This window comes from Miniopterus natalensis, chromosome 8 (assembly GCF_054644295.1).
Source record: "Miniopterus natalensis isolate mMinNat1 chromosome 8, mMinNat1.hap1, whole genome shotgun sequence".
Classification (NCBI taxonomy): Eukaryota; Metazoa; Chordata; class Mammalia; order Chiroptera; family Miniopteridae; genus Miniopterus; species Miniopterus natalensis.
Window position 1 is genome coordinate 20,242,317 of NC_142088.1, and position 13,936 is coordinate 20,256,252.

Consider the following 13,936-nt stretch of genomic DNA (forward strand, 5'->3'; position numbering starts at 1 on the left):
TACTTTGAAAATTCCAGGAGGCAGAAGGAAAGCAGAACAAATCTATGATATTGATTTTCTACTATACATTGACTAGAGTTCAAATTTAAAGTGAAAAATTATAGTCCCTGGGGGGGAAAGAAACCCATCAATGGGAGGAACTAATACCAAAAGCCCGGGAATTAGGGTTTTTACTGCTCACTGGTGATTTTGTCTGCAATCAGAGTTACAACCGTCATTTCTGGTTGATGTGCCGCCAGCTCTCTCTTTTTTGAGTTTTAAATTATATAATATTTTAAAGGATTCTTTTGTTGGCAAGTGGGGTGCTGCTTTTAGTCATTCTTTGCCGAGACATTTCTACTTTCATTTTTGGAGCTATGTGGCTTTTCAGATACAAAAATGCATTAGGAGACTAGATGACATCGCAGGTTAAAGCAAGCACAAAACTAAGGTAACAAAAGGGCTCACTTACTAAGTTTTCTTTTATGCCTTCCACTCTCTTATATTTTTAAAGTCTGTAGTACAGATTTTTAAAATTTGTCGTATTCAAAATAATAATTACTTTTTCTACATTTTTTATTTTTCCAAAAATTTTAGGGCTATATAGTAGCGCATAAACAAAGGGTGAGAAAGGAGGGAAAAATCAGAATGATCCTTTAGGACAGTTGATCACCCTGGGAGTGCAGACTGGGGTGATTAACTGTCTGGACTTGCTTACAATTGAGGAGTTTCTTTGGAATTTTCAGTGCTCAACCTGGGATAAGATGGTTACACTAATGCAGACCAAAGGACATGCTGAGTATTAATACAGGGTGGGGCAAAAGTAGGTTAGTAGTAATGATAATAAATAATACAATAATTAATAATAATACAAGAATAAATCGTTTTGTGTACTCACATGAATGTATGTTTAAAAGCCAAATTTTTCATTTTGCCTCTAGCTAAATTTTCTATTTTGGCAAGTTAAATGTTAATGGACCGGGCAATTTCCCTCAATTCAGTGTCATTTCGCCTTGTGAAACTGACTTTTCAGATAACCAACCCTTATCTATTTTACTCTATGGACACATCTACCCTAGAATCATTTCCAGCTGATGGCCAAGCAGCTGATGACCATAACGACAATTTATACACATATTGCAAGTGTATAAAAAGCATGCATTTCCCTGGCAAAGAAAAACTTCCATTGAAGAAGGCAGTTACACAGCTGAGTTTAGATATCAGGCCATCTCAGTATTCAGTATTCTTATCAACTATGCTACAAGGGTTCAACCATAGTTTTATGGGACTCAGGGATGCTCTGGTTATTTAAAAGGAGCTTAGTAAATTTTAGGTCACTTTAATATTAAAACATCTATGCCCCACCAGGTTTTGAGAAAAGGTTACAGGTAACATGAGAACACTTCTGACTTGTTGTTCATTGTGGGTATCTCCAAACTGATCATTGGGACGGTCACTTATTAGGCAATCAGTCAATATTTGTTGAGTGAATGAAAGAAGATGTCAAAAAATAAAAATAAAAGATTGGTTGTATACTTATCACAACATGCTTTTTGTGTAATTAGCAGTTGTTTGCCCAATAATATTGAATCAATTCTTTCAGAAAAGATTGGGGATACTCCACTCAACCTAGAAAAGTAGTTTAGAAAGAGATGTTGAAAATTCATTTATTTAAAAAAGGCCTGGGGTAGATATTTTTTGGGATGCAGAGGTAGAGGGTAATTACAGGGGATACATCTGAATTCCAACCACAATTATGGTCACAACCTCACAATTTAGCTTTTAACTATAAATCCTACTTTCATTGCTAATAATTTCATATTTATGGGTCATCTTAATTAGATAGTGAGCTTAAGTGAAGGGTTCATATTGTATATTCTTTCTTGGTTTCCCTAGAGTAGCATTTAATAGGTACTCAAATAATGAACTGATTGGCACAGTTTTTCATATCATTTTAGATGATATTTATCCTTTCTACTTTTAAAGTACTTTAGGGAGGTCAATTCCACAACCTGTTCAGAAACCTCATTCCAGTGCTTAACAACCATCTTCTTTTTTATATCTAACCTCATTTTTTTCCCTGATAGTGATTTTGGCCCATTTTCTGTAGCACTGTCCTCAGTGGAGATGGATAACAGCTGGTTACTACTCCCTGTTAACTCACCCGTCAACCTTTTCTTCAAGCAGAAATTAAAAAAAAAAATTAACTCCCAATGCAGTTCACCCTCTTTCTTATTTTCGAACCACTTCCACTGTTTTCATTATTTTTAATACTGTTATCTCGAATGACTAAAGGGCACAACACTTTAACATCCAAATAAGTCTACTCCAATTAGCGCACTGTGTAAGCCAGTCAGTCAATCAGCAAAAGCTTATTAAGGGCCAACACTGTAAAAAGCGCTGTGAGGAGGTCCCTTTGCTTAAAGGAATTTACAGCCTCACTAAGGATATGAGACAGGCATGTAAAACCCATACTAAAAACCAAGCCGCCTATGGGAAGCACTAAATGAGATGACAAGGGCTATAAGGGTTTTGGTGAGAAAGACAGTAATGGGGGTCAAAGGATTCATAAAGGAGATGGGGCTTAAGGCGGGTTTCAGAAGCCAGACAAGACTCAGAGAGAGAGAGGGAAGGCGGGAGGGGAAGAGAGAGGGGGGGGGCATCCTAAAAAAGGGTTCAATCTTAGGCTTCACAGAGTGTGTTTTGGGTAATAGTCAGCCATCTGGTTAGACTGGTTGAGTATGCAGAAAGGAACAGTAAAAAAAAAATGATAGATGCCGGCCAGCGTGGCTCAGCAGTTGAGCATCGACCTAAGATCCAGGAGATTGCAGTTCGATTCCTGGTCAGGGCACATGCCCGGGTTGTGGGCTTGATCCCCAGCAAGGGGCGCGCAGGAGGCAGCCGATCAATGACTCTCTCATCATTGATGTTTCTCTCTTCCCCTCTCCCTCTCCCTTCCTCTCTCTGAAATCAGTAAAGATATATATATATATCTTTATATATATATATATTTTTTTTTTTTTTTAAAAGACAGACACATGAATTGGGATAAAAATATAGAGGGTATTAAATACCAAACTACATAGTTTGAATTTTATAAGTTAGTATTTCCTAAATAGAGGTTCCTGGGACTGGCTGCCTCAGAATTATCAGAGATTCCAGGCCCCACACTAAACCTAATGAATTAGACTCTCAGATGATAAGGCCTAGCGATCTTTAATTTTAACAAGCTCTATAGATGACCCTAAAGTACAGCTGGATTTTTGAGCACTACTACGTAATTGGGGATCATCTTAGCTCCTGGAGCAGAATACTACAAATAGGTTATATTTTAAGAACATTCTATGTGCCAGGCGGTTTCCACATATAATCTCATTTACTCTCAAAGCAGCTTCCTTAGGTAGATGTTGTTATTATTTCAATTTCACAGGAGAGGAAAATGAAGCACAGAATAGTTAAGTAGTTGATAAAGAATGGACAGCTAGAAAGAAATAGATCTGGGAGCTGAACCTAAGGAGAATGACTCCAGAGGCTCTGCTCTTTGTCCCTGTACTGTATTTCATTTTAGTGCAAAAGGTGCACATTAAATGTCTGATAACAATGAATGAATGATTGGTAGCTTTGCTTAGGATGAACTGAAATGAAGAAAGGGAAAAAGGAGGAAAGTCAGTTAGGAGTCTATTGAAACAATCTACTTATAAATAACAAAGACTACGATTAGAGTATGACACTGGAAATGGAAAAAAGGCCCAGATGTAAGAGAGAACATTTTGCGAGTATTAGTAGGGTTACTAGCTGATGGAATGTGGGAATGGGAAAAAGGAGGCTCCCAGATGTCACGGGACTCCTGGCAGTGCCTCAAACAGAATTAGGAAAGTCAGGATGAGCTGGTGACTTAGATGGGTGAATGATGAATTAGATTTCAGACACGTTGAAGCTGAGGGTGAAGCAGGGCCACCATGCAGAAATGATCAGCAGCTAGCTGGAGAAGCAAAGTTGGATTGTCTCCAAAATCCTGGTGGATATTATTTAGCCTTGGTGAGATAATAGTCCTAGATGTGCAATCCCATAATATCTGTATATCTCTTATCCATTTTTCAATTTGTGTAGCTTCTATATCTGTCTATAATTGTTCTGGGAAGTCTCTTTCTTATTGAATGAGGAAAACAGTTATGGCAAAGATTCAAGTCTTTTCCCTTAACTATGAACCATCTCATGTTATTAAATTGCTGTTTTCTATGTTGGCTTAGGCCAAGAAAATCCAATGAATGGCAAAAATAGATAAGTATGGGTTCTACAGGGTGTGTGAACGTATCCGCAGAATTAGGCCTGGTGTGAGTGCATTATTAGACGCTAGTACAATGGTAGCAATGATCGAGGCGGGTCTTGGTACTGTATCAGTTCAAAGATGAGCTCTAGACAGGCTGGTTCTTCTAAATGCCTCAGTCTTTATTATCTACAAAGTAAAACTATTATTTGCCACATCCATCTCCCATGCATCTTAAAGATGGATGTGAGTAAATTACATTGAAGTTCTCAGATAAAAGGTGCTAAACAAAGAATTAATTCCATTTCCCCCCTCAAGCAAATTATTAAATCTATACTTGTCATTATCTAATAGTATTAAGTAAACATCCGGCAAGGACATGACATTGTGCTGGATATGGTAAAAAGCAAATTAGGCAAATACACTCCCAACTAGGAACTTATGAGTATTTATATATATGAATAAAACTGTTATTAATATGTTTTATTAGTTACTTAATATCAGTATGCAAATAGGTCCATTAGGAAACCTTTTGCATTTTATTAATCCAGCATCTTAAATGATTATATTTCACCTCCAATGCTAATGAAGTTTATTTATTAATATGTAGCTTCCATTTTAGCACCTGTGAAAGTTCTTTTTAGCATAACAATTTTTCTAAAAGTTAAGCCAATTTTTTTCCACTGGACTTTTTGTTCTGATCTGTTAACAAATCTAAACCTCATTATCTAAGGAAAGTAATGAGATAAAGGGATCTATTCTTCTCAGTGCTCTTTCATAATTCACATTAACGTTAATGGGAGCTGTGCACGCATATTAAGAGGAGAAGAGAACCTTAATTAAACAAATAAGCCTTTCAGCTGATACTTTACATGATCACTTTCACTGTGATATGTACGAGAAAATCATCCTGCTTTGGACAGAGCTACAGAGTAATCAAGATTACATAGGGTAGGGAGGGAAGGCGATAGAGAGCAATCAGATTTTAAAATGATTTTGAAAACAAGCTACCCATCCATTTTTATACTAATTAATTCCATCTATGCACCTCATCCCTCCATGAACACATTAAAAAAACAGAATAAGTAAACATTTGCAGACCTGCTTGACGGCTAAAAATATTATTAAGTACAAATTGCCAGTTATAAAAATAGTCATGGGGAAGCAAAACACAGCATGGGGAATATAGTCAACAATATTGTAATAACTATGTATGGTGTCAGATGGGTACTAGACTTACTGGGGTGAGCACTTTGTAGGTATATAAACGTCCAATCACTATGCTGTACACCTGAAACTAATATAATATTTTATGTCAATTATAATTGAAAACATTTTAAAAAATGTTACGCACAGAAATTTCCCAAGACATATGTCCTATTGTCCCAAGATACATGTCCAAGAGAAATAAAAATATATATATACCCAAAAGCTTGTAAAAGAATGTTCATGGCAGCATTATTCATAGTCAAAAACTGGAAATATGGCTAAATGTCCATCAACTGATGAACGGAAAAACAAAATGTGGTATATGCATACAATGGGGTATTATTCACCATTAAAAAGAAGTGAGTGGCTGAAATATACTACAAAGTGGGCGGACCTTGAAAACATTTTGCCAGTCACAAAGGACCACATTGCATAATTTATTTTCTATAAAATGTCCAGAATAGGCAAATCCACAGAGACAGGCTGCAGATTGGTGGTTGCCTCAGACAGGGCCATGGGGGTGGAGGGTAAGTGGAAATAAGGAGTGAATGCTAACGGGTAGAAATTATGCTTTTGGGGGGGTAATAAAAATGTTCTAAATTAATTGTGGTGATGGTTGTACAACTCTGTGAATACACTAAAATCCACTGAGTTGTATTATGGGATGGCATGTAAACTATATCTCAATAAAACTGTTATTTTCTTTTATTTCCATTTACATTTATTGTTGAAAATATTACAGATGTCCCCCTTCCACGCCCCTGTCCCTGCCCAGGGGGTAGGCGGGGCTGGGTGGGTGGGAAGAGATTAACCAAAAAATTTGTATGCATACACGAATAACCCATGGACACAGACATGGCGAAAACTGTTACTTTAAAAAGTAGATATGAGAATCTAGTTGTTTTCTATTGAGACAATCATTAAAGAGATTTGTAAAATCTGAAAAGGAAATGAATGAAGTCAGGCACCACACAAACTCCGTGCGGGCACTGCGGCCGCTCACATGTCTGCGCACTCGGCCCATCCGAGGGGCAGCCCATCTGTCTCTGGGGCTTCTCTTAGCGAAGAAATAAATGCCAAGCAAACAAGCCTACATTTGTTTGATCCAAATGTAGTCTATACTTTTTAGTTACCATCCTGGCATCTATCTCCATTGTCTTATACCACCTGCCCTCTTCGCAGAGGCACTCTCACGCCTTTATGTTCTCCCGTTCACAATTTATTCATATTAGGGTGCTAATTGTCCTCTCTGGTGCTTAGTTGCAAGTGAACAAAAGCTAGGATGTACCACACATAAATATATAAATGTTATCAGCTATCACACCACTGGGTTTAATGGAAGTCAATATCGGTATATTACACTCTACTTTGCAATTCTATTATGGGCTCAACACTGCTGGTCATAAAATGTAGCTTTCTAAGCCCAGGCCCGTGATAGCAATAACGAAAAAAAAAGGGTCACGGCTCTTCCCAACTCGAATGAAAAATTAAAACTGCTGGGGCACTTAGCTCAAAGGAAAATTGGCAAATTAACAAAATGAAGAAACAAAATATTCATGGCTCATATTGTGAAAGTGAAAGTAAATAATTTAAGATGAACTGTGAGGTGAGAAAATTCAGTTACCAAAGAAGCAAAAAATGAACCTAACAAAATTCTCATTTTTTTTTCAGTTTCTATTTATTTTCCTCTGCAATCATAGAAAGCCATGGAGAAGAATGGATGGCTGCACTCGCCTCTGACATGCAAATTATTATTATTATTTTTTTTTTTTGCCAAAGTCACATATTTCTCTCAGGCTCAATACATGCAGCCATTTCACCCTGACTTGTAAGGCTCTCTGTACTCAGTGTATTTCTATATGCACCTTGAACCTGAATGAAGAACTCTGACCTACTTTGGCTTTCATTTTTCACGTTTCAAACCGGCCTCTACTTCACGAAGCAAAGTATCTCAACTCTAGCCTGTTGCTGGCCTTTTGCCTTTGGGGAAACGACGGTTAACATCTCTTTGCCCTGGCTACATTAGCTAGGTTACCCTGCATGCCCATAAAGTTGAAGGGATACCCAGACATTTTACAAGCACTATCTGGAAAGAGGCAATGACAGGCATGACCACATTATATTTATTGTACGTGAGACCTGTAACAGCCGTTATGGGATCAAGGTACAGAGGAGAAATGTACGACAGATGTCATGCTCCCTGGAGATTTAAGTATTCAGTCTCTATCTAACCTAATTTAAAAATCAAGTCAAAGTGTATCTTTATGGGTAATGGATTATAAGACAACTTCCAAGGCAACCCAACTGAAATAACTATGAACCATGCATTAAGACTATCAAGTCCAAAATCCATACTCTGATCTGAAATACATAAAGAAAAGGAAAAAAAACCCAAAAACCTGTTTCTCTATTTGAGTCCATTTTCTATCTGTATTCAGCACCATCAAGTGATTAGATAACCTTTGAAAAGAGTCCACAGCTACATTTAGAAAGGGGTGAGGCAAAGTTATAAAACATAAATGACTGAATGATTTTCCCTATGTCATTACTTATTGTAGTTTCTCATGCAAAATTGTCCAGGCTAAAGAAAAAACAGCATGCCCACCTGAAACTCAAAGTAGCAATTAGAGGGGGGGAAATATTGAAACAGAAATTTTGGGGGCTTCGAGTCAAAGGTAATATCTGATGACCGGCTCTCTGGGGTGAGGCACGGGGGAAGACCAGCAGGAAAGCCTACCAAGTCAGGCTGACAGCTTTGTTTACATAAATTGTTGAACTTAAAACTTCACAATAGCTTGGAGAGAATGTGTTATTATCCCCAATATACTGATGAGTAGACTGAGACTCAAAGGGATTAATGTAGGTCTGGAGATTTAAGTGTTCAGAGCTTGTACAGGACAGATATTTAACCAGGTTAAGTATTAGTTTGGCAGTGGTGATGTCTGCGTTATTTGTGGTGGCGGTGGTGGTGGAGGAGGGTGAGGGTGTGTTTGTATAGGAGTGTTCTTTTCAAAAACTCATAGCAGGGTGCCATTATATAGAGCTGCCCTAATTTCAATAAGATATATAGTACCTTGTAGTATAAATCAAATGAACATAGATGCTTTAGATTTGCAAAGCTTGGAAATAACAAACTGATGTCTCTAGAATTTCAAAAATTCCTTTGTCATTAGGGTTCATGATTTAGGTTTTTCTGTGCAGACACTGAACCAGTATATACCTACATTAGCTGAATTAAGAAGTAACAATAAAGAATATTCAACTGACGGCTAGGAGGAACAGAGTTGATAAAAACAGCTGTATACCAAGTTCACTATTTCGATTAAAGACCACATTTCTTCAGAATGTTTACTTTAGGTATAATAGGGCATTGTACACTTACGCTCACACAATTTGGCTTAGTTTTTTGTTATAGCTTTATGTGAAGCTGGTTTAAAAATAACTTCCCATATTAATATGCTGCAAAAATTAAAAAACAAAACAAAAAACAAGCATAAGGTGATTTGGCATCAGTACCATAGTGTGTGAAGTTCTGATAACATATCTGCTAAAAATTCAGTGTGGCCTGGGCAGATGCACCCTCTGTTACCTGCTAAGACAGATACCAAGGGTGAGATGACACCATCCCGTCTGACTTCTTGCCTTCTTATAGCACCCACGACAATCTGAAATCATCTCAATTATTTTCAACTAGTTGTTTATTCTGTCCCTGCCCCTGGAATGTAAGTTCCACAAGAGCCATTGCTTGGGTGTCTTGTTTGGCACAGAATAAAATGACTGCCAATTCCCTTGAGCTGACAAAGAGTTGCTTTGTCCAGGAGGTATCCTAGGCAAATGGCTCACCACTTCCAGGAAATTCATTGTTATAAGGAGTTTACATGGTTATGCAATATTTTGCTTGTTTTTGTTTTAAATTCAAGAAATTCAAAAGTCTAATTTTTCCTTCCTTCACTAAGAAAAATAAGTATCATAAAAGTAGGAACTTCATTGCTATATGCCCAGTGTCTAGAACAGTGCCTGATGCAAAGCAGGCCTTGAATAGAGCTGAACAGACGAAGAATAATTATTAATGTGCTTGGCAAAGAGTAGGCATTGAATAGATGCTGTTAATCAAATAAATAAGGGAAACAAACGTTCAAAACAGAGATGACGTTTCTATTGGCAGGTTTGACACTTTGTTCTTCGTTAATCCATTAAAAGGGAGTTTATTAGGCACAATTCCTTTGTGTACAAAATCACACAAAAATATACAGAAAAAGGTGCTTGATCAACAACAACAAGGTTTCACATTCAGGGTCCAAACCCAGCAGACAATTCAGTGAGTGACCTATAATTTAAAGAGAAGAATACAGCAGCTATGACAGAATTCAGTTTAAAGAATATAAGGTTAAGAGATTATTAAATCATTAAGAAATCGGGGACTGATTTCTGGGGTTTTTACTCTGGACATGGCAAGATTTTGTTGGCCAAGGGATATTTCTCTTCAGTGCTTAGGGAGTATCTGCTAGACACCAGGAAGGTGGCCAAGACTCAGAGCAATGGGTTTGCCTATTGAGGGGTTTGAGCTCCATTTGCCCTTTGGCTACAAGGAGCCACAGGTGGTCTTTCTGCAGGGTCGTGCCATAAACAGTACAGCGCCTATGGGAATCCAAACACATAAGAGATACATTTAAGCGACTTGATCCCCTAAAGTCTCTTTCAACAGCAGGCAAACAGGATGCAGGGAAACTACCAAAGGTGGTGGGTTCTAGAGCTGCATATTTTTCCACAATAATTTATGGCCGGCGTAAGAGCCATAGTTCAATCTGCAAGGAGGTTATTCTGAAATCTGCAAAGACTAAGCATCCTGGAACCAGATAATACATGTGACGATATGAATTAATGAAATCTTCCACAATTTTTCAAAAGGACCAAGAGCAGGTTAAGTTAACTAATGAGCTACACTGTACTACTTACTACACACCATCAACATGAACGGATCAGTTAATATCAGAAAAGCACACAAGGCTTAGCTTTTATAAGCACAGCCATGGCCAACACACTCCCACTTCCACGATGCAAGGCTGGGTGAAGAGAAGGAAGCAGAATTTCAGTCCTCACTCGGGCCCTTGGCCAGGTGCCACCGTACATGGTACAAGTACACAACCTACATTAAAGCCCTGGGTTCGGGAAAGTGTCTGTGAAATGCAGCTAATGGAAAAAATAATACATATTTAAACCACACATCTAACTCCTAGAGAACCTTAGAGCAATCAATCTTTTTTAAATAAGAAAGAAACTAAGTCAATAGCATCTGAGCAACAGATGAAAATTAAAGCAAAATCTCTTGGCTGATGGTAACAGCTTTTGTGTTCTTTGTTGTTGAAAATGTGCATGTAGCAGGAGCTCCAATATGCTCCCAAAGTCAGATGCAAAAGGCTATGGAAAACAGTTGCTATTTTTACACCAGAGATAAAATCAAACACCACCTTTCAGATCTTCATTTTGCTGAAATAGTAGAAAGGAACAAACCTCCGAGTGGCTAGATGTTTAAAGGATCTAGGAGGCCCTGTGATTTCTAACAGAGTAAAGTAAAGTGAGTATAAAACAGCAACAAGAAAAGCCAGCTCTGTGTTATGGGCAACAGAGCACGAACCTGCAGAACCCAAACATCTGAAATAAAATATAAAGTTAAGGCTTAATTTAGTAATAGTCTAGAAAATGGGAAGCTCTGACAGTTTTTTATATTTATAGACTGCTCTAGGTAAACCTTTATAGTTTAACACCTTAAAGAGGAAATTTTTTTCCTTATAAATTACTACGACATTATAGAAGTAGTAATAATTATGATAATAATTATATTAGTTTTCTATTGATGCTGTGAAAAATACGACAAATTTAGTGGCTTAAACAATAAAACAAAAATGGGCTGAAGTTAAGAGGTTGGCAGGCCTTTCTGGAGGCTCTCTAGAGAATCCGTTTCCTTGATCTTTCCAGCTCCCAGAGGCTGCCCACATTCTTTGGCTTGTGGCCTCCTCCCTCAATCTCAAAGCCAGTAAATATGTATATTGCACTTCTCTATACCTTTCTTCCATAGTCACATCTTCCTTTTCTAATTTTAAGGCTCCTTGTGATTACATTGGGCCCACTGGGGAAAATCCAGGAACATCACCTTATCTGGAAGTCAGCTGATCAGCAACCTTACTTCTCTTGTGCCAGGCAACACAACATACTCACCAGGTACCAGGGACTGAAACATGTATGTCTTTAGGTGACCATTATTCTGCTCACCACAATAATTAATGTGTATGGAATATTTATTATTTGCCAGTCTTATTCTAAGCACATTATATGTAATTAAACAAATATAGTACTCATAATAATGGTAGATCCTATTATGATTCCTATTTTTCAGATGAGAAGACTGAGGCACAAAGAGATTAAATCACTTCCTCAATGCTACTTAGACAGAAAGTAGAAGAGCCAGGCCTGAACTCAGAAGTCCACATGCAGAGCCTATACTTTTAACCTCTGAAATCCATAGCCTGCAAATTCAGGTGATCATAATCATTACTGGGAAAAGGGCAACTTTAAAATTCAAAATGTCAAAAGGAAAGAGAGTCTAACAAGATCACAAAGAAAAATAGACCAATGTCTATCAAGAGATTTGTCTACTAGTATCGGTATTATTTGTGTTCCCTAAATGTCACTATATATAATATATACAGGACAAAAGTAGGTGGGGCAAAAGTAGGTTTACAGTTGTATGTGAAACACAGAGTTTATTCTATTTATTATTTAGTAATTATTATATTATTTTCCATATGAACAACTGTAAACCTACTTTTGCCCCACCCTGTATATGTGTGTGTATATATGTGTGTGTATGTATGTGTGTGTGTGTGTGTGTATATATATATACACATAGAACAGAGTGTACATCTATACATATATATATATATATATATATATATATATATAAATAAAATAACAGATATCAAATGGAACTTTCTGTTTCTGTCTGAAATTTCAGTCCAAGATCCATATACTGAGAACAACTGATGACAAATACCACTCAGCATCTTTAAAAGAGATACCTCCTAAGCGTTTAATATGAGGGCCAAACTGATTCATCAGCTCTCACCTCCTATCATTCACCTTCAGTCCATGGGAAAGAGGGTAGAGAATGAGAGAGATGTTTGTTGTGATGAGAAATTATAAGAGTAAAGCAAGTAATGGACAGAGGTGTTTCCATCTCTCACCCCAACAAAAGAAATGAGGAGGCTACAGGAAATCCCTTCAGAGAATTTGAAGGCAATTGCACGAAAGGGGACTGTCATCCCACTTCCCACCTGTTTGCTTGGTGACTTGCAAGCATTTACTGACCTTCCCCAGCATGAGAGCATTCTTGGCACGTGGTCTTCAAGTTGGGGGGGGCAAAGAGTCTTGGTTGACTCTGCCTGGAAGAATTCTGAAGGTGCCAGGCTGGTTGGGGCATCCCCGTGACAGGGTGAGGAGGGAAGGGAGCAGGGGCACCAGGCTGTATTTCTGTCATTCAGAGGCACAAGAGATCATAACTCCAGTGAGCAGAGTAGATGCTGTAGAAGGAAGTTAGACTAAAGCCATCTCCAACTGCAGTGTACTAGCTGGGCTAAGGTCACTCCAGGGCTGTGTTGTCTGCAACCTGAGGGTCTCAGGAAGTCAGTGAGAAAATGAAACTCCCACATCAATGATCAGTGCATCAGGGAGCACCTTGGAAACTCCACAGAAGTGGCCTACAAAAGAGCACCCAACAGCTTGATTGCACCAGATACAACCAGCTAAGTAAAATCTTTTTCTTGTTTTAATAGTGCGCATCTTGATCTCGTACCCTTCGGGACAGCATGGATGGACTTTGAGAATATTATGCTAAGTGAAATAAGCCAGGCAGAGAAAGACAAACATCACATGATCTCGCTTATATGTGGAATCTAAAGAACATAATAAAATGATGAACAAAATAGATTCAGTGACATAGAAGCATGGATCAGACTGACAAATCTCGAATCTCGGAGGGAAGGTGGGGGTGGGTGGGTAGAGATTAACCGAAGAATTTATATGCATATGTGCATAACCCAAGGACACAGACAATAGTGTGGTGAAGGCCTGGGGTAGGGAGTAGATGTGGGATGGAAGGGGTCAGTGGGGAAAAAAGGGGACATCTGTAATACTTTCAACAATAAAGATAAATTTTAAAAAATGCTCTTCTTTCCCCCTGGCGGCAGAGCCTGAGAAGCAGGCATGGTCCTGACACCAAACCGCAGGTTGTTTTCTGACTGAACTGGCTGAGCGATGCCTAGTCAACAGAGTGACTGCCTATGAAATCTCGCCTCGCACCCCCAGGGCGTCAGGAGAGCAGGGGTGCTGGCCTCTGAAAGTGGGGAATCAAGGTGGGCTCAGGGGAGGTACATAAAGTGTGTGACGCCCAGTAGCCTGTGTGTGGAGGGTCACAAATTCAGAGCA

The 13,936-nt window shown here is 38.4% G+C and overlaps 1 protein-coding gene across 1 annotated transcript in view; it reads right to left on the bottom strand.

The window, feature by feature from the left end:
- PARD3B (par-3 family cell polarity regulator beta) overlaps positions 1 to 13,936 on the bottom strand; it is an 852,378-nt gene that overhangs the window by 242,419 nt on the left and 596,023 nt on the right. The window lies entirely within an intron of this gene.